We start from the raw sequence: 21914 nt of genomic DNA on the forward strand, positions 1-21914 counted from the left end.
ATGTGAGAGTTAACCCAGCTTGTGCAGTTTTATGTCCTGTGCAGGAGAGGTAAGGGCTAAGTCCCCCTATAGTGCTCCCCCCTGTGATCTGTGACTTATCAAATCCACTCCATAGACTGCAGTAAGGATTCCCACCCCCTCCTGTCAGCTCCTGCCCCATATGTGATGTGGATCTATGCATGTGGAATAGAGGTGGGAGAATAAGTTTTTTCCAATGTTCCGCCTCTTGAAGTCTATGGGTGTGCAAAAATAAAAAAAATTGGATGCCATATGACTCATCTGTATAGCATCCGATTTTTACGAATACATTTCCATTACTAACACAGGACACTATTTCTTCTTTTAAATTTTATTCATTTCTGATATCTAAAAATGGATGCCATCCGGGTGACAATACAGACTGAAAATCGTCTTATTCCGGATGAAAATCATGATTTTTTTTATACACTCATGTAAACTTCATCACTTCAGCAACTGCTTTTTATAAAGTGATAAAATTAAAATTATGCAGAATTAAAGGGTGATCTGAAACCAAAGGTGACTTTCATACTAAAGTCAATAATCTAATCACTTTTCTAATATATTTCAGTTAAAAAATTTCTACCATTCCCTCTCTAGTCTAACTTCCTGTCTGCTTGTGTTTTTTTTTTTTTTTTTTTTTTTTACTTCCAATGACATTTTGTTTGAGAATCCCAGTGCATTTTGGGGTATTCACATGGGACATCATCAGGGGGCAGAGACTGCAATCACTGCCCCAGCTGCTTTCCCCACCGTGAAATAAAGCGTCATCTGTTTCAGAGACTGGACTGGTCCCTGCCGGGGCATCTCTTCTCATTAGAACTAGCAAGGGAGCGCACTGTCACTGTGCATTCAAAGGAATATAGCACAGGGAGCTCATACTGAGTATGTGTCAAAATTTACAAACAACACTTTATCAGGTGAGCAGACTAGCTGAGCCTCCAAAACAGACATCACTGATGGTGCCTCATTTCAGAGAGGGGCGCAGAGGCTGCGGCAGTGACCTCAGCTTCATCCCCCTGATGGCGGCTCAATCGAGTATCCCAGCATGCACTGGTGAATCTCAAACAAAATGTCATGGGATGTTAAAAAAAAACACAGGAAGTCAGAATATAGAGGGGAACGTTGGGGAATTTTTCATTGAAGTATATTAGAAAACAAGATTAGATTATTACACTGAATAAGATATACATTTAATATGAAATTCACCTTTGGTCCCCTCCACAGCAGTGCCAGTTTCTCATGTGGCTCCTTGGTAAAATTAATTGCCCACCCCTGTTCTAGGGTGATTATTAATATGTTACATGTGAAGATAACCCGATCTGGCAGGAACCACTGGGCATGTGCCATGAAGACCAATAGATCATCTTATAATATTGGCCAGATTCCTCTACTAGGTAGAAAATAGCTATATTATCCTACCATTCTGTGTCTACATCTCCTATGCACCTTTATGTGTCTCCATGGTAACAGACTACAAACAAACCCTGACTCTGTAGGCGGCCAGAGGTGGTAGGCATGGCAACGAACTGTAGAGTTCCCACACCCTGACGCCCCACAGAGGAAATGCAAAGTCCTTTCTGCTGCATGTGCAGCATATGCCACAGCACACTTACAGGCTCTGTCAGATTCCCCTCAGCTGCTGTCATGTCTGCTCCTCATCCATGAGCTCCACGCTTCACTTCAGAGACGAGGTCTTTTTCCAACAGCTTAGCTTTACTGGACAGCGGCATATTCATCACACAGGCAGCACAATTCCCACAAAGCCGTGTATTTTGCACTTTCCCTGCCTTCCGGGCAGACACTATTCTTTCAATAATCTCTCTCCTCCCGGCATTTGCTGCCGTACCTGTATCAAACTCTGTTCTGTCTGTGCCTTCCCTTTCCCTGCCATCCGGGCCGTATCTTTGGACAGTCCATGTCACATCTGTGCCTTCCATGATACCAACTCCCTGTCAGCCCCTCGTCCGGTTCCAATTGGGAAAGGTGCTGGAAACGCCATCTCAGCTGCTCCAGCCCCGGTCTTAGACCCCGAATCCGTCTTGGGAATGGTCCCGTTGAGCTGGTGCCCGACTGCACTATCCTTCGCCTAGTGCCCCTTACTGCCATCGCAGCTTTATCCCAACGGCCAGCAATCTGTCTGGACTCAATACGGCATGCACCCTGCCCTGGGCAAGGATGCCCGGGCTTCTCCCTCTAATCAGGAAGTGCGCATCCTATACCTCCCTGCTCTGTGCTGCTCTGTTCTATGAACCCTCCCATTTGCTTATCCCCTATGCTGTCTGTATCTAACTTACAATCCTGTCTATTCTAGTCTATATCTCTAATGTGCCCCCCTTTATTCTAATCCCACTGTTACTCTATGCTAACTTCTATCCCTAATCCTAAGCATAGTACATGACATTACAGTGTATAAATGTTACATTTCACAATAACAAACAGTGAGGTGCCGCATGTAATTGTGTGAACAGCTTCGGGGGAAGAGGAGGCACGTGAGGTTTCCCGCCACCTCCTTACACAGTCATCAGTCCTTACTTTTTTACTGACGTACACCTGTCAGGGTAACGAGAAGCAAGAGGCAAATACTGCAGGAAAGCACTATAAGGGTGTGCACACATTGCGGATTCTGCTGCGGATTCGCAGCGGTTTTGGTCCTGCAGATCCTCAGCAGTTTCTGCTGCGGTGTACAGCACCATTAAAATCAATGAAAAATGAAAACCGCTGTGCAGACAGTGCGGATTTTTCCGTGCAGATTTGCTGCGGTTTCAAAACCGCAGCATGTCAATTCTTTGTGCGGATTCCGCTGCAGTTTGGCACTTGCTCCATGGCAGGTGTCAAACCGCAGGGGAAACCCAGAGGCTAAACTGCAGAAAATCTGCAGATAAACCGCAGGTCTTTTGACCTACGGATTTACCTGCGGTTTTTGACAAATCCGTTCGGAAAAATCTGCAGCAGAATCCGCAACGTGTGCACACACCCTAAGGCCACATGCTCACATCCAGTATTTGGTGAGTTTTTCACCCCAGTATTTGTAAGCCAAAACCAGGAGGGGGAACGGTCAGAGGAAAAGCATAATAGAAACATTTGCACCCCTTCTGCATTTATCACCCACTCCTGGTTTTGGCTTATGAATACTGGGGTAAAAATCTCTCCAAATACTGGATGTGGCGGGAGACTTCCGGTAATTAGGCACTTTGGCCATAATATTCTATATGTGCATTGAGGACCACTAGAGATAGAATTGCTTCAATTTACAGATAGGAAAAAAAGATAATTACCAGTTGTTTTCAAGTCATGTACATTTCCTGGAAAGTCCTTATGTCCCTATTCATGGAAATATAAAGAGGCTGCGTATATTACATGCTCCATGAATGCCGGTGTAAATCAATATTCTTTTATATAGCGGATCTCGCCTACTCCTTAGTCACTATTCCGCATACATAAGGAACTTAGCGGCCCCCCAAAACAAAACTAAACTATAAAGCCAGCGTTCCCATCCAGAGAATAGCTATACTATTGTAACCTGCTTCTTTATATGTCACGTAACAATATTCCTAATTTTTGAGCATTTTACCACAATCTCCTGTGGATTTTTTAAATCTCATTCCATTCACTGCATTAAGCAGAGATCTTAGCAGTGAAGAATTGAAAACACAAAAGGTCACCATTCATTATCGCATTTGCGCTTTTTTTTAAAGCCTATTTTTGATTCACAACAAATTCAGTTTTTTTTTACTAATTTATTTTATATTTTTCCGCTTGGTTTTTATTGTATTATTTTTGTAGCTTTTGTTTTTTTTCTAGATGTTTGCAGCCAATCAATTGCGATTTTTTTTCCTTACACTAATATACAGTTTTCTTCCCATAACCCCCAGGAATAATTTTATGTGGATCTCAAATTTTTGCTCAAATTTTGCATAATTTTTAGAGGAATGTGAGACTTTTTTTGTGCAAAAAAATAGGTAAAAGATAAAAACAAGGCAGTTTTGATTTTGTGCAAAAATGTGTTGCTGACATGCGCCATTTTGAAAAATACGCCGCAAAAGACCTATCGGTAAAAAGAAAATTCTCTTTAAAACATTTTTATTGCTTCCATAACTTTTAGAGCTAAACATAAAAACACATAAACAGGATAACGCAGAAAAAGGCTTCACACGTCTCAATATTGATGTGAAATATGCTAAAAATACAACTTAGTTATGCATAGCTCAGTGTAATAGTCAATGCCAGGCAAGCGGCAGATTTATCCAGTTCTGTCTGCTTGTTTGTTGGTTGAGGGGGCCAGTGACATACAGAAAAATCAGGGGTCCCTATTGCTAAAGTCCAAATTCGTACCTTAAGCCATGGGCCCCTGGCTGCCATTAAAAGAAATCTGTCACCATATTTTTGCTACTTCATCTGAGAGCTGCATAATATAGGGGCAAAGACACTGACTCCAGCTATGTATCACTTAATTTACTAGGTGCTGCAGTTTTGATAAATGCTGAGCTGTGTATAGCCCCACCCACACCACTGATTGGCTGCTTTCTCTGTACACCGTGCATACACAGAAAGCTTCCAATCAGTGGTGGGGGCGTGGTTGGACCAGGAGGCACAAGACACCTAGTCCTGTAGTGATAATCTGCTGATAAAGCAATGATTTTATTGAAGCAGCAGCACACAGCCTAGAAAGAAATACATTGCTGGGATCAGGGTCTCAGCCCCTACATCATGTTTATATCAGATTACATAGTAAAAGCTGCTGATTTAAACAACCCATTGAGTTCATACACTTGCGCCATTGGGGGAAACATGGGGGTGACAGAGGGCATCCTCCCATCTAACCGCTTAGATACCATGGTAGCTGTCTACCAGATTATCTAAGTGGGTTTAACTTCTGCAATCTGCTTAGTGTAACCGTCAATGCCAGGTAAGTGGCAGATTTATTCTGTTCTGTCTTCTTGTTGGCTGGTTGAGAGAGTCAGTGGCGTCCATAGATATCAGAGGTCCCTGTAGCTGACCTCCAAATTGGGTCCTAAGCCGTGGACCCCTTGCTGCCCTTAATCAACCCCTCGACTATATACATTTGTACCATTGGGGCAAAATTGGAGTGACAGACAGCAACCCTCCATCTAACCGCATAGATGCCATAGTCACTGTTAAACATGTCGTCTAAGGGGTTAAACTTCAGCCTTCAGAGCTAGCACCAATCGCAGAAGTTATAAGAGGAGTGTCTGCTGTGCAAAATAATCATCAATCGCTGGGTATAGAGTGCATTTAGTGCCTGAACCCACTCCAAGAAATCCTCCCGTATTGTACTAATGTAGTATAGTTACAGTGGATTTTGGGAAAAGTGGGCTGACACTAGACAGATGAAGAGCACATAGTCGTCGTGTGGTCTGACATCATTAGAGGGCAAACATTTTCACACAATTTGCTTGATTATTGGGGGGGTGGCTTAGTAGGCGACAACTTGATCAGGTTCCTCGGTGATGGGTTCCAGGTGGGCACCAACAACCACTTTGCCTGGGTCAAAGTATTTAGGTGCAGGGTGAGGGAGAAAGACAGCTTAGTTGCTGTTCTGGGTCCATCTATCAAGTATTTCAGCTCTTTAGGTAGGCCATGATGGGTCAACTAAATCTTAGTACTCCATGTGTAGAAAAATATGGGTAAAGGAGGGTGTAGGGGTAGAATTTGATCACCAGCCCTAGCACCTGATAAAGCCCAATACCTATCAGTGAACATCAATACTATTGAAGGTCACATGATGTTTGTTGACACTGGTAGAGGTTTTGCACTGAGGCCTGTGAAGTCCAATCTGCGCCTCTGAGTGATTCAATTCCGTGTAGACAACTCATTTGGGACCCACGATAATAGAAGCTCATTTCAAAGTTTGGGCAACTCTTTTTTTAGGGATTAAACTCCATGACATTGGAGGATAACCAATAGTAATGCTAGTCCTAGGCAAAGACTGGGTGTACAAATCATACAGAAAGGAATGGAAGCTGTATACCATAAAATCAGTAAAGTTTTATTAGGAATAAATTAAAAATGCCTTATAGCACAATACAATACATATGGGGGAAAATCACACTCCCTTAAAAAGAAGCTTAGCCGCGAAACGCACGTCGGGGTGCCACGGCCTTCCAGGTATAACATTTATCAGCAGTAACCCTTTCCTTTTCCTTTTGGCAGTCTATATACTTTGCCTTATCTAGCCAGCATGTTTATTCATTGCCTTATGCACCACCCTGTATAGTGTGTCTGTCTATATATTGCACTTTGCACTTAAACGGCATATGGCTATCATAGCCATTTCAGGATTAGGATTCAGCTGATTTCAATGGGGTTTTTTACATAAGATCAATTGTTATTTATTCATATATTAACCTTTTTTAGGAGTTATTCCTTTTGGAAGCGTTATATTATTTGCTCCATTAATTATGTACTATTTTTTGGGACACCTTTATGGATCAATAATAGAATACATGTATATGTATATATCTCTTTGAACCTCATATACTGGTGTTTAAGGCCTATTTCTTTTTGCATTTTTTTGCCCCCATATGTATTGTATTGTGCTATAAGGCATTTTTAATTTATTCCTAATAAAACTTTACTGATTTTATGGTATATAGCTTCCATTCCTTTTTGTATGATTTGTTGATAATTGGAAGTGCCTCATATCTAGGCAATATATAATATTGTGATTTGCATAAAGACTGAATGTAAACTAGAGGTGGAGTCTTCAACCCAGGCATAGGAAAGGAGCTTAATGCTGATTTTCGCAGTGATGACCTCTGCTGTATGACCAGTGGTGATGAAGGAGCTCACTCAGCACATGGAACGATTGTGTCACATCCTCTCTACAAGCTGAGGTTATGTCAGTAGGAAGCCTGCTAACAGCATGTAGACCAACCCAGGGCTTGGGGAGGAAATTGAGGGGGTGAACTTCCAGGAAAATGGGTAGAGAGATCCTCTCAGTTTGGTTTTCAATGACTCCTGTCAGTCTTACTGTGTTTTTTTTTTTGCCTTTGCAGATCTAAAAAACGTCAAAGTGGGACACACTGGACCATTCGTCATTGGATCCCTGAAAAACAAGAAGTCCAGTTATCTGACTTCTCATACTGGAAGACACCTGGATGCCTTCTCGCCAAAGACGCATGACCAGAAGGAAGGCGGCTGTGGTATCTGAATTGCAGCTTGGAATGTCTTGTGGTTTTGGATAGGATGCTGAAGACGCCTGTAGACATTTCAGTTTGAGAGGACCATATCCAGAACTATTGCACGAGAGAAATGCCAAACACAAAAAAATATAGGACAGAAAGAGAAAACAGAATTTATGAATGAGTAGAAAGGAACATTAATCCGGAAGAATCCCATAGATAGTCCTGTAGATGGAACATTGGCGTTATTGAGCTGGATTAGTAATCTCACACCACTTCTTCAATCCTGGTAAATCCCATAATGATTGCCTGGAGAATCCAGCCCACGTTCTTTTTTACATTGTCGTAATAATTCTTGCTTTGAATGACCTAAACAAGAGTGGAACATATATGAGCAAGGTAAGTGTTAACCTTCAAGATGTGTGGAGATACAGAGGTGCCAAGTTAGTAGAGAAGTGTTTATTTTTTCCCCACTGCCAGCTCCATTCTTAGCCATAGACTGTGAGAGGTCCTGTGATTCAGCTCCATTCATAGTTTGGAAACTCAAAGTTTTAAAGTTGAAGTAAATTCATCAAGTTGAACCTATAGCCTATCATGTTGATCCAGAGGAAGGCAAAACCCCCCATGAAGTAAAAGCTCATTGCTCCATATTAGGAGAAAAAATTCCTACCCGATTCCACATATGGCAATCAGATTAGTTTCCTGCATTAATATCCGGTGTCCAGAATTTAATATTCAAACCTGTGTAATTTTATTCATCATTGAATTTGTTGAATCATCTATTACAACATATACAACAAAGAATCCCTAGTCTCACTACTAGTACAGTAAAGAGTCCCTAGTCTGACTTCTAGTACATTAAAGAATCTATTGTCTCACTGCTCGTACAGTAAAGAAGCTCTAGCTTCACTACTAGTACAGTAGAACATCCCTAGTCCCACTACTAGTACAGTAAAGAATCCATAGTCTCACTACTAGTACAGTAAGGAGTTCCTAATCTCACTACTAATACAGTAAAGAATCCCTAGTCTCACTGCTCGTATAGTAAAGAATCCATAATCTCACGACTAGTACAACAAAGAATCCAGTCTCATTGTTTATACAGTAAAGAATCCATCTCGTACAGTAAAAAATCCATACTAGTCTCACTACTAGTACATTAAAGAATCTATAGTCTCTGTTCATACAGTATATAATTCACAGTCTCACTGTTCTTACAGTAAAGAATCACCATCTGTGATAATAATTACCGTAAACCTTCTTTTAATCATCATTCAAGAACATGGTGTGATGTTGAGTCACTTCTCACGGACAAGCCATGACTGAGATGGGATAGTCAAGGAAACCGAGGTCAAAAGCCAAGAAAGTACATCATAAAAAGAGGGAAGAGATAAAGGTGTAGTCAGGTAACGGTCCAAGGTCAAAGTATAGCAGATCAGGCAAAAGTGTTAAACAGATGGAGTGTCAGAACGAGGTCCAAGATCAGGCAGCGAAAGATCATCAAGCAAAACACTAGGCACAGAGAAAACCAACCACACTTAGCTGAAGCTATGTCTGACAGAGGTCTGGGATTGACAGCCCAGCTACAGTAAGTAGCTGGGCAATTAGCTTGGACAGGGAACACCTGAAGGCAGCCCAGCACCACCCAAACTCAGATTGGACAGCTGAGCGGTCAATCAAAACACCGACAGCTCAGCACACCCCTGCACCAGACTTGATGACTGAGTTGTCAGTTAACGTACTGACAGCTTCAGCACATGCCTGCACCAGATTGGACGGCTGAACTGTCAGTAACTGCATCCCAGACACACTGAGGGGTGGAATCGTGACATAAGGCAAGCAAGACACAGCCCTTGTACAGGAGTAGCGCGATGATAAAAAAAAAGACCTACATCTTTAATTTCAGGCAGCATTACTTAGAGTTTTATGGCTGCTAAACCATCTGCAGCTACAGACATAGGACTTTTAAGGCCATATTGAAACTTTCCTTTGAGGTCGAATATTAATTTAGAAACATAAGGAAAGTCAACTTTGCTCGGTAAAGTAGATGTGCTGACAAGTGCCCTGAGGAGGGTACCAGTCCCAGCATGTGCTCCAGATCTCTGAAGTTCACATACCTCCAATCGGAATGTTCACAAATCCTTTTTTTCCAGATTATTAGCCATATTTTTACACCATTGGGACATCTTTATTTGACCTTAAAGGGAATCTGTCACCCTTTTTTTTTGACTGCCGCCACTGACATCAGGGGCTTATCTACAGCATTCTGTAATGCTGTAGATAAGCCCCTGATGTAACCTGAAAGAGAAGAAAAACAAGTTAGATTATACTCACCGCAGAGGGCGGTGCGGTCCGATGGGTGTCGCGGTCTGGTCCGACGCCTCCCATCTTCATACAATGCCGTCCTCTTCCCTTCCTGTAGTGGCTCTGGCGCAGGCGCACTGCTCTGCCCTGTTGAGGGCAAAGCAGAGTCCTGCAGTGCGCAGGCGTCGGGAGAGGTAAGCGCCTGCGCACTGCAGTATTCTGTTCTGCCCTCAACAGGGCAGAGCAGTGCGCCTGCGCCGGAGTCACTACAGGAAGGGAAGAAGAGGACGTCATCGTATGAAGATGGGAGGCGCCGGACCGTGACACCCATCGGACCAAGACCGGACCTGGACCGCCCCTGGGTGAGTATAATATAACTCGTTTTTCTTATCTTTCAAGATACATCGGGGGCTTATCTACAGCATTACAGAATGCTGTAGATAAGCCCCTGATGTCAGTGGCGGCAGCTGATAGTCAAAAAAAAGGGTGACAGATTCCCTTTAAGTGACTCAGTTGCTTTTCCTTTTTTCTCTTGGGTCTACTTGGCAGTTGATCACAGTTTGGGATCTCTTCATGTCCTGCTGTGGAACTCATCAGCCACTCTGCGTTGGCCAGTTTATTTAGACACAGGACTAGTGCTGCAATCTGAATATGTTCCTCAGGTGAAGACAAGCCTACCTACTGCTCTGGCCTCACCTTTATCATTTCAGGTTTTTTGGCATTTTCTACTCATCTTATTCTCCGTGACTTTACAGTATGAAACCGATCACAAAAAGTGTAGGAATTGCCCAAAGCTAAAAAAATGACAGCTAGATTCTAATTGAAGCACTTGTGCCAGTTCTCACAGAACAAGCCCAATTTGAATGACAGCTGCCAGGTAGTGTCCTCAATGAGCAAATAAATCCAACTCAGAGAGTCAAGGGACTTTCATTTAAAGTGGATTTTCACCCTAAAAGAAAAATTGCTCAAATGTTAGTAAATCATAAATTAGAGGGATGGACAAAGTTTGGTTGTTCTACTTTATTTCCTTACGAAGATATTGTAATTTTTCTGAGTTATTGTGGTGGCCATTTTTTGCAAAGGTGACATCAGGAAGTGCATTCATATTAATGTCACTTTTAAATTAGCTTTTGCGAAGAGGTTAGTCCATCTAATGTTAGGGGTTCTTATAAATCCACTAAACAGTCCCATATTCTAAGGGAGATGTGGGGGGGATTTCGGTACCTGCTATTCTCATGAGGAGCCCTTGTAGCCAATCAGAAGTGCTAAGTGAAATCACATCTTGGCTGTTGGCACTTCTGATTGGCTACAAGGGCTCTTCACGAGTATCGCACGTATAGAAACTAGATCATGGATATTCTAACAATAAAAGCCCTCCATGATAACAGATTCTGAACAAGAACTTGTCCTAGGATGGATTATCAGTGGGATTACAATGATGCTGTTTTTTTTTTGCTTTTTTTAACATTGTTCTATACTGCACTGGTCTTTGTGGTCCAGAAGGCTGCAGAATGTTCTTTTATTTCCATGTGCTTTATGAGTCCTTGTCAGCTTATCATCTCGTCCCTTCGTGTTCGGATGTGATTTATTAGACGCCTGTTAAATCTGGTGACTGATGATAAGTTCATTTGTCCAGTTTTTCAATACACATCCATAAAGCGTGCAGAGTGTTCCATGTCCTAATACATCAGCGAAGGTGGTATTAAAATCTTTGTCCACTTTGGGCAATCTTTTTTTTTTGTTGTTGGAAGGGTTTGCCTAAAAAATAAGATGCTCACAGGTTGTGTTACTCAAGGATCAGCAGTAATTTACAGTGGCATGTAAAAGTTTTTGCACCCCTGGTCAAATTACTGTTATTGTGAACAGTTAAGCAAAGTTGAAGATGAAACGATCTCTAGAAGGCCTAAAGTTAAAGATTAAACATTTCCTTTGTATCTTGGGCAATAACATTTTTTCTATCTTTTTTTACATTTTAAAAATTACAAAAAGAAAAATGGGCCGATGCAAAAGTTTGGGTACCTTGCATGGTTAGTACCCAGTAGTACCCCCTGTTGCAAGCGTCACAGCTTGTAAATGCTTTTTGGTAGCCAGCCAAAAGTCTTTCAATTATTGTTTGAGAAATTTTCATTGCTTCTTTCTTGGAGAATTCTTCCAGTTCTGTGAGATTCCTGGGTCATCTTGCATCCTCTGCTACTTTGAGGTTTAACTTGAGATTTTCAATGATGTTCAGATCAGGGGACTGTGAGGGCAATTGTAAAACCTTCAGCTTGCGCATTTTGAGGTTGTCTATTGTGGATTTTGGCTTGTGTTTAGGATCATTATCCATTTGTAGAAGCCATCCTCTTTTCTACTTCAGCTTTTTTACAGATGCTGTTATGTTTGCATCAAGAATTTGTTGAAATTTCATTGAATCCATTCTTCCCTCTACCCATGAAATGTTCCCTGTGCCATTGGCTGCAACACAACCCCAAAGTATAATGGATCCACCCCCATGCTTAATGGTTGGCGGGATGTTCTTTTCCTGTGCCCTTTACTCTCCACACATACCTTTGATCATTGTGGCCACAGAGTTCTATTTTAACATCATCGATTCACAAGACTTGTTTCCAAAATGCATCAGGCTTGTTTAGATGTTCCTTTGCAAACTTCTGATGCTAAATTTTATGGTGGGGATGCAGGAAAGGTTGTCTTCTGATGACTCTTCCATGAAGGCCACATTTGTGCAGGTGTCTCTGAACAGTAGAACAATGTACCGCAACTCCAGTGTCTGATAAATCTTTCTGAAGGTTTTTGCAGTCAAGTTGGGGTACTGATTTGCCTGTCTAGCAATCCTAGGAGCAGCTCTCACTGAAATTTTGCTTGGTCTTCCAGACCTTATCTTGACCTCCACTGTTCCTGTTAGCTGCCATTTCTTAATTACATTTCAAACTGAGGAAACGGCAACTTGAAAATGCTTTGCTATCTTCTTATAGCCTTCTCCTGCTTTGTGGGCCTCCACCATTTTCAGAGTGCTAGGCAGCTGCAGCTGCTTAGAAGAAACCATGGCTGCTGTTTTTGGCACAAGGCTAGAGGAGGCTGGGTATTTATAAAGCTGGGAACTTTGCATCACCTGGCCTTTCCTAACGATGATGGTGTACAAACCATAACCCTAACAGGCGAATTAACCCCCTTTACCCCAAGGTGGTTTATACATTAATGTCCAAGCCAATATTTACAATTCTGACCACTGTCAATTTATATGGTAATAACTCTGGAACGCTTCAATAGATCCCACTGATTCTGAGACTGTTTTCTCGTGATGTATTGTACTTCAACATAGTGGTAAAATTTCTTTGATATGACTTGTGTTGATTTGTGAATAAAAATGGAAATTTGGCAAAAATTTGGTAAATTTAGCAATTTTTAAACTTTTAATTCTTATGCCCTTAAGTCAGAGAGTTATGTCACACAAAATAGTTAATAAATAACATTTCCCACATCTCTTCTTTGCATCAGCACAATTTTTGAAACAAATGTCATTTTTGTTGGGACGCTATCAGGGTTAAAAATTGACCAGTGATTTCTCATTTTTCCAATAAAATTTACAAAACCATTTTTTTAAGGATCACATCACACATGAAGTGACTTTGAAGGGTCTACATGACAGGATATATCCAAAAGTGACGCTATTCTAAAAATTGAACCCCTCAAGGTGCTCAAAACCATATTCATAAAGCTTATTAACCCCTCAGGTGTTTCACTGGAATTTTTGGAATGTGGGAAAAAAATGAACATATCTTTTTTTCGAAAATTTTTTACTTTTGACACAATTTTTTTTTATTTCTGCAAGGGTAACAGGAAAAAGTGGACCCAACAATTTGTTGAGCAATTTCTCCTGAGCATGCCGATGCCCAGTATGTGGGGGAAAATCACTGGGCGAACGGCAAGGCTCGGAAGGGAAGGAGCACCATTTGACCTTTTAAATGCAAAATTTGCTAGAACAATTAGCGAACACCATGTCATGTTTGGGGAGCCTCTGATGTGTTTAAACTGCGAAAATCCCCCACAAGTGACACCATTTTGAAAACTAGACCCCCTCAAGGAATTTTTCTAGGTGTGTGGTGAGCACTTTGAACCCTCAGGTGTTTCACAGAAGTTTATAACGCTGTGCCGTGCACATAAAAAAAACAACACATTTTTCCCCCCAAATGTTTTTTTAGCCACAGATTTTGTATTTTCATAAAGGTAACAGGAAAAATTGCACCATACAATTTGTTGTGCAATTTCCCCTGAGTACGCCGATACCCCATATGTAGGGGAATACTACTTTTGAGGCACAGTGCACAGCTTAAAAGGCAAGAAGTGCCATATTGGAGTACAGATTTTGTTGGAATGGTTGGAGGCTGCCATGTCACATTGGCAGAGCCCCTGTGTTAGGAGTGGCGGAAGACACTAAATAAAAAATATAAATAAAGTGCCTTCGCCACTCGGGGTCCACCGTGCGGTGGATGGAAAAACCGCTGCTAGAAGAAGCAGAGCACTATGGCGGAAATGTGCACAGGGTTAAACTGCACCAACTGTGCACTGGAGCAAGCTCTGTTATATTCACAGAGCTGCAGGCATAAATTATACAGAAAAACGCTGAGTCTGTTCTGGGTCACAGACTATCAGCGAACCAAACACGGTATTAGCGGTCACAGGATTAGCCTTAAACAGCAGTACTACACCTTCTAGACCTACCGTAAAGTAAGGTGCAATGCGTCGCAACTGCGAATGCAAAGTTAAGCTGCAACTGCAGCGCGGCAAGGACAGAGCCGCTGGCAAGGCGCTGCAATAACGCTGGCGCAATACAGACGCTAAGCTACTGAGCAAGATGGACCTAGGCGCGCTGACGCTCGCGCAGCTACTGGTAGCTGCCCAAACACTCACACAGACGTATTATTAGAGGGAAGGGGTTTCTTAATAAGTCAGTCACCAGTCCAAGCATCCATCACCATACATACAGCAGCAAGTATGAAAAATACTAGCGCATGGCGGAACAGCCATGCGCGCTTTTTATACCAAACGGGACCTTCCGGAAATCTCCAAGGCTCCAGGAGGAGCCAATTGGATTCGACACAGGACCTGAGCACCTGACTCCCGAACTCCAATGGGAGTTCGTCCCATGAGCATGCTCAGTAGAGGGAACAGAGAACTTAGCCTCTGGAGAGCGTTGCCACAAGGCACTCTCCTCTGCAGCAGAAGAAGCACAGGAGACTGCAGAATGTAAAGGTCTAGATTTCATCATAGCAGAGGAAGAAATCTGACTCCTAACATTACCCCCCCTCCTAGGGCCCCCTCCTCCCTCAAACTCGACCGAAGGCAAGCTTGGTGTCATGGTAGGTGTTACAGTAAATCGGGACACCTGGACGGCATCAGTGGGAGCAAGATCACCAGGTTTCAAAAGAGACACCTGGGAGATGGCAGGAGCAGGCGAGGTAACAGAACGCCGCCGCGAATCAGCGACCGCCACCCACCACTCTCCGCCTAGGAAGACTGTCCTGAGCATATGACGTGCAAGCCTGGATTAATTTTTTGATGTCCCGAGCTCTATGAGGCCACCAGTACGCTCCGGCCAAGAGCATCGAGATTTGCATGTAGCCTCGATGGTGAGGTGCTTGGGATGCATGCGCCCATGCGAGAACCTGAGCCCTAAGATGAGGAGGGACAAAGGTCTCGTTAACCGGTTCAGACTCTGACCATTGCGGGGAGCTGGCTTCCGGAGAAACCGCACATACATGGTGACAACCGCAAATGGATTCTGAGTCTGTATTGAGATTGGTACGAGACACCTCCATGGGCTCAGGGGGTAGAACCTCTGGCTCAGACAGCTCGAGAGGTACAAAAAATTTAGGAGCCGAGACAGCTCGTCGCTTGGAGTGAGCCCGCTCCATACCACACTCCGAAAAACGGAGATCGATACGTGAGGAGACGGAAATTAGCTCCTCCAAGCTGGTGGGGATCTCTCTAGTGGAGAGAGCATCCTTCACGTGCTCTGCTAAACCTCGCCAGAAAACGGGGATAAGAGCTTTGTCGGACCATTCCAACTCGGACACCAGTGTCCGAAAACGAACGGCATACTGGCTAACTGAGAGTGACCCCTGAGTAAGGGCGAGTAATTGCAGAGATGTATCGTGCATGACCCGGGGACCGAGAAATACTTGCTTGATGGCTGTTAGCAAGTTGGCAGCGGTCCGAATCTCGAGGTCACCACGTTCCCATAAAGGCGTAGCCCATTCCAAAGCCTTGCCCGACAGTAGGGAGATAATAAACGCCACCTTAGCCCACTCTGTAGGGAATTGCGCAGCCAGCAGCTCCAGGTGTATTGAGCACTGGCTGATGAAACCCCTGCAGGAGGCGCCATCCCCAGAGAATTTTTCGGGCAACGGAGGCGGGTAACTGTCGGTACAAGGGAGGACATGGACATACGGCCTACCGCATCTGTGAGTGCCTGATCAGCAGCGTCTGTGGCTTGCGCAGCTGCAAGAGACCTCTCAAGGGTGACCAAGCGAGTCTCGAGCTGACGTACACACTGCAGAAGTTGCTGCTGTTCTGCCATCTCTAGCCAGACCCTGGCGCTAGTATTATGTTAGGAGTGGCGGAAGACACTAAATAAAAAATATAAATAAAGTGCCTTCGCCACTCGGGGTCCACCGTGCGGTGGATGGAAAAACCGCTGCTAGAAGAAGCAGAGCACTATGGCGGTAATGTGCACAGGGTTAAACTGCACCAACTGTGCACTGGAGCAAGCTCTGTTATATTCACAGAGCTGCAGGCATAAATTATACAGAAAAACGCTGAGTCTGTTCTGGGTCACAGACTATCAGCGAACCAAACACGGTATTAGGGGTCACAGGAGTAGCCTTAAACAGCAGTACTACACCTTCTAGACCTACCGTAAAGTAAGGTGCAATGCATCGCAACTGCGAACGCAAAGTTAGGCTGCAACTGCAGCACGGCAAGGACAGAGCCGCTGGCAAGGCGCTGCATTAACGCTGGCGCAATACAGACGCTAAGCTGCTGAGCAAGATGGACCTAGGCGAGCTGGCGCTAGCGCTGCTAATGGTAGCTGCCCAAACACTCACACAGACGTATTATCTGAGGGAAGGGGTTTCTTAATAAGTCAGTCACCAGTCCAAGCATCCATCACCATACATACAGCAGCAAGTATGAAAAATACTAGCGCATGGCGGAACAGCCATGCGCGCTTTTTATACCAAACGGGACCTTCCGGAAATCTCCAAGGCTCCAGAAGGAGCCAATTGGATTCGACACAGGACCTGAGCACCTGACTCCCGAACTCCAATGGGAGTTCGTCCCATGAGCATGCTCAGTAGAGGGAACAGAGAACTTAGCCTCTGGAGAGAGTTGCCACAAGGCACTCTCCTCTGCAATCTCCTCTGCAGCAGAAGAAGCACAGGAGACTGCAGAATGTAAGAGTCTAGATTTCATCATAGCAGAGGAAGAAATCTGACTCCTAACACCCTGAGGTGTCAGAACAACAGAAAACCAGCATATGTGAACTCATTTTACAAACTACACCTCTCAAAAAATTCATCTAGGGGTGCAGTGATCATATTGACACCATGGTTGTGTCACAGAATTTTATACCATTGTGCAGTGAAAAAAAAAATTACATTTTTACCACCACAATTTTGTTTTAGCCCCAGATTTTACACTTTCACAAGGGGAAATAGGCAGAAATAGGCACAAACGGCACTAAAATTTGTCACACAATTTCTACTGAACGAGGCAATACCCCATATCTGACTGTACAGTATTACTTAGCCATGTGGAGAGACTCGGGAGGGATGGAGTGCTATTTGCCTCCTGGAGCACAGATTTTCCTAGAATAGTTTGCAGACTCCATATACAGAGCCCCTAATTTCTAGAGGAGCAGAATCTCTTCCCCTTTGGAACCTTATCTACAGGTATAGTGACGATTTTGACTCCATGGGTGTTTTCCAGAAACAAGCGGCAGTGGATGTTTCTGAGTGAAAATTGCAAACTGCCATTGTAGTGACCAGTACATTATGCCCAGCTCATGCTTTTGTAGACACATATTCACTTAGGTGGGCTGTCATCGCTTCAGAAATGACAAACATGTGAAGGCTATATGTTGTTTAGGTACACTGTGGGGCTCAGAGGGAGGGGGACATTTGAATTTGGGAGCTTAGAATTTGTTGAATTTCTCTTGGAGGATGAGGAGCCATTTTACTTTAAAAGAGCATTTGTACTACCAGTAACGTGGAAGCCCCCTATATTTCCATTAACACATTACAGACCTGTGTGGGGACTTGCTTTTTTTGTGGATTGAGTTGAAGCTTTTGTTAGGAACATTTCACATAATGTTTGGATTACAGTTATCCTGCCCTCTACGCTGAGCTCTTACTTTGGAGTTTTCATCTAAATCTTTGAGTGACATGACAGATAAACCCCCCCCCGAGGGAACCACTCACTGTAATGAGGCAGCAGAGTTACTCTGGACTCTGTCTAGCTTCTATTCAGTGTTATCCTTCTTTCCAGGAGAGCACAAAACTGTGGCCGACTGCACGTTTATGCATGTCTAAAAAGACGGACACCACCGAATCACAGGTCAGATGGCGTCCACAGTGCCTCCATCTGCCTCATTATAGGGAATTTATATAGGGAATATAACAACAAATGTTTAGTTACTCTACAAATAGATGACACTGGTGTAATTACTTTTAAAAATCCATGTCGACTCAGCTGGGATACTTATATGAGTATTTTATCAGTTCCCATATAGAAGCTCAAGTGTATTCAATCTCCACCCACCCAGCCTGCCTGCCGCAGCTTCTACTGAACAGTGTGAGATTTCCAGCAGCAGGGAGGAGGGACACTGAGGAGCTGTGATTCAGGCTAGATGGATGGAGATTCAGCAGCAGCAGGGAGGAGGGACACTGAGGAGCTGTGATTCAGGCTAGATGGATGGAGATTCAGCATCATCAGGGAGGAGGGACACTGAGGAGCTGTCATTCAGGCTAGATGGATGGAGACTCAGCAGCATCAGAGAGGAGGGACACTGAGGAGCTGTCATTTAGTATGGATGGACAGAGATTCAGCAGTAGGGAGGAAGCACACTGACCCAGATACCCAGTTTCTTTGCTTAATCTAGTTCTAGGGGCTGTTCTTAAAGTCAATGCTCCCCGTATAATACCCACAGAGTGCTTCCTTTTTTCCCTTAAAGGTCCAATTTTCCTCTGCAGAGTTAGATTTACGGACTTGTAAGCCTTTTTCCTGGCAGCGGGTTCCCACTTGCCTGTGATGTCCTGCAACCTCTATAACTAATCCCTGTTCATGCTGAGCCTTGTGTATCCCACCACTGGTACACCTGTACTCTCCTTTCCAACATGGACTAATCTCTCCCACCGGTCCCCCCATAGAAATCCCTGTTTGTCCAGGGGCCAGCCTTGCAGTTAACCCTGCTGGAGCTTGACACAGACCATGGCCAACAGGGATAAATACTTTTATAATAACTGTGAATATATCCAAGCATATTTTTAACATTATCTCAATGATGCCTTCATTTTAGGGGTATGAAAGCTTGACCACCCCCTCACACTTTCATTAAAAAAATTACACATTTTTTCTGATGGGAATTCTTAAAGCATAGCTCCCAACCTCATCAGGTGCAAGATCTATTTAACAATTTATGCACTTTTTATTGCAATTCATGATAGTATTTTCTGGTATAAATCCTTAAAAGTTTTTCCCCATCCAGGCTAAGTAACTTACCCAGAGGATAAGTGATTACTTTCTGGGACCCCCACAGACCCCACAAGCATTCCAATGAAGTGTCTCATTTGAGTGGAGCAATAGCCACCCATGCACACCATCACTCTGTTTATTTTTTGATGGGACTATCGGAGATATCCCAAATGTTTTTGAAATGCATGAGTACAGTCTTTTGGGGGAATTGAATACTAAACGTGGCTTCCATATCTGTAGAACCATCAGACAAATTTGTGGAACCTTGTTGTTAACCAAGTTCTAAATTACCTATCTGAACTCACGGTTTATGTATTGTTTATTGGATATTACCTGTTATTTCATTTAGACCTTATCAACCTTTGTAGTATTTTTGGTAGATATACAAAGTCCCTTAACTACTGCATCAAGGTTCATGGCTCATCTAATTATCTGTTATCCGCTCCACAATACAGACGCGGCGGCACGACGCATCATGAACAACATGCATACATTGTGTTATAGAGATGCTAATTAGTCCGTTCACATTTTTCCCCTATACTACGCTATTCATTAATGCTGCAGATAAGTATCGTGGCTGTCACAAGATCACTCTCTTCAGCAGTTCTACACCGGCTCTTCGGAGAGAACCTTTCATTAGGCTATCAATGCGCTTTTCTTAATACACAAAGTATTGTGCATTAAGCAAAAGATGACAAGTGTTCTTATTAAAGGAAAAGTAACCCTAAACAGGTAGTTTTTTTTAAAGGGGATGATCAGCTTCTCCATCTACAAGCCTATGGGTGAAATTATTTTTTTTTTGGATTCGTCAGGAACAAATGTGGACATTTGAGGAGTATACTTTCTAGTCCCACCTAGCACCTCTTCACCACTTTCACATGAGTGCACCTATTACTATGGGATATCTCAGCACTGAGGAAGGGTATAAATTACTTTTCATATTAATTTTTGAGGTTGTAATAAGACCCTTTTAGCTAATGTGTTGCCATATTCCTCTTTGGTGGTACCCAAACGTTTTGAGTTGTATTTATCCTACCATGTTGGCAAAAGACTGTTGGTAAATACCCTTGAATTGTGCCTAATGGTAGACTTTTTAGTTTCAATAACCCAGAGACAAGTCATTTCCTGCTCTGGCCACTGCCGTAGTTAGAGTCCGATGGGCCTCGGTGCAAAATTTTGACCTTCCCTCCCTTCCCGAATGTTGGTCAGATATATGGGCTCTTGAAGCATTCTAAATCCTATAAGGACATATGTCATCCTGAGCCCATTATGATATATATATACCCCATCTTGGTATATATGCCCCCATCCTGGTACATATGTTCTCCATCCTGGTATATTCACCCACCGTCCTGGTATATATGTCCCCCATCCTGGTATACATGTCCCTTATCCTGGTATATATGTTCTCCATCCTGGTATACATATTCCCATCCTGGTATATGTCCCCCGTTCTGATGTTGTTCTTTAGCGCATAAAAAATATAAACAATTCAAGTCACTTTTTCTGCTCTATCAATGTGTGGTGTCCTCTACTGTATCGGCAGCTGACTTCAGCGTGCAAGCAACAGGCGCTTTACATAATTGCCATGTGCCACCAGTAACTTGCATGCTGACATCAGCTGCTGGCCTCTGAATGGCTGCCAGCTGGTATTGTGGTGCAGGAACCCAGGGGGTCTCTGTACCGCAATTCATTTCAGCTGAATGTGCGACCTCAGACTTACATCCAGCTGAAATATGCGCTGGCATCGGCAGGCATCCCTCCCTCACAGACCATGTCACGGTCACATCCTCTGCAACTGCGATTTTTATGACAAAGGTCCTAGCAGACATGTTTCTCTCCTGGGTACTGCGCAGGTTGTCACTATACCAGAATAGAGTAACATTGCCAAAAGACAGATGTCTGCCCATGCCAAATCATCAGCTACATACTGCAGTACCATCAGGAAAAGCAATGTACAAGACTTTGAATATTTTATTAAGTTCACCTTTAACAAAGGGCATACAGTGCGATGGCAGTGCTTTAACCCTCCACCCAACAATAAACCCAGATACTCATGTTTAACAAATCACATAGCAACAATATACCCATTAGCCAAGAGTGCAACTGCCTCCTAAGCCCAAAAAACTCACTGACCACCTTCCAAAGACCAGTTTGGCTTGCACTAAGCTGACCCCTCTGTGTCCAGGGACAATAATAATAGTAAATAATAATCTTTATTTTGATATAGCGCTAACATATTCCGCAGCGCTTTACAGTTTGCACACATTATCATCGCTGTCCCCGATGGGGCTCGCAATCTAAATTCCCTATCAGTATGTCTTTGGAATGTGGGAGGAAACCGAAGTACCCGGAGGAAACCCACGCAAACACGGGGAGAACATACAATCACTTGTCCACCTACCATGACTTTCCATGACCATCTAATGGGGACTTGCCTTCATGTATACATCCACTGGTGCATGGCCCTGCTGTACTCACCTAAGGTACAACCACTGTGGCCCTCCTGGACTGCACTCTATAACTTTTAATTTACTATACAAGGTGGGCTTACCAACCAGGTGACTTAGTCAGTGGTAACCCCCCTTTTCCTGCTCCTTCTCCAGTCAAAGCCACAGATTTGTTACAAGTAGATGTGTCTCAACCTAACCGCCAATGTTTCAAGACAGGTCACTAATAGCAGATTGTTGGGGGTCA

At 43.4% G+C, this 21914-nt stretch overlaps 1 protein-coding gene across 1 annotated transcript in view; it reads left to right on the plus strand.

Moving 5' to 3' along the window:
- Positions 1-21914, plus strand: part of DUSP9 (dual specificity phosphatase 9) — a 63571-nt gene that overhangs the window by 18998 nt on the left and 22659 nt on the right. The window contains exon 2 of the mRNA XM_073590912.1: positions 7038-7562. The gene's annotated coding sequence lies outside the window, so the exon portion shown is untranslated. The remainder of the gene's footprint in view (positions 1-7037; positions 7563-21914) is intronic.

Source organism: Dendrobates tinctorius, unplaced genomic scaffold, assembly GCF_039654945.1.
Source record: "Dendrobates tinctorius isolate UK_male_01 unplaced genomic scaffold, ASM3965494v1 ptg000120l, whole genome shotgun sequence".
NCBI classification, from domain to species: domain Eukaryota; kingdom Metazoa; phylum Chordata; class Amphibia; order Anura; family Dendrobatidae; genus Dendrobates; species Dendrobates tinctorius.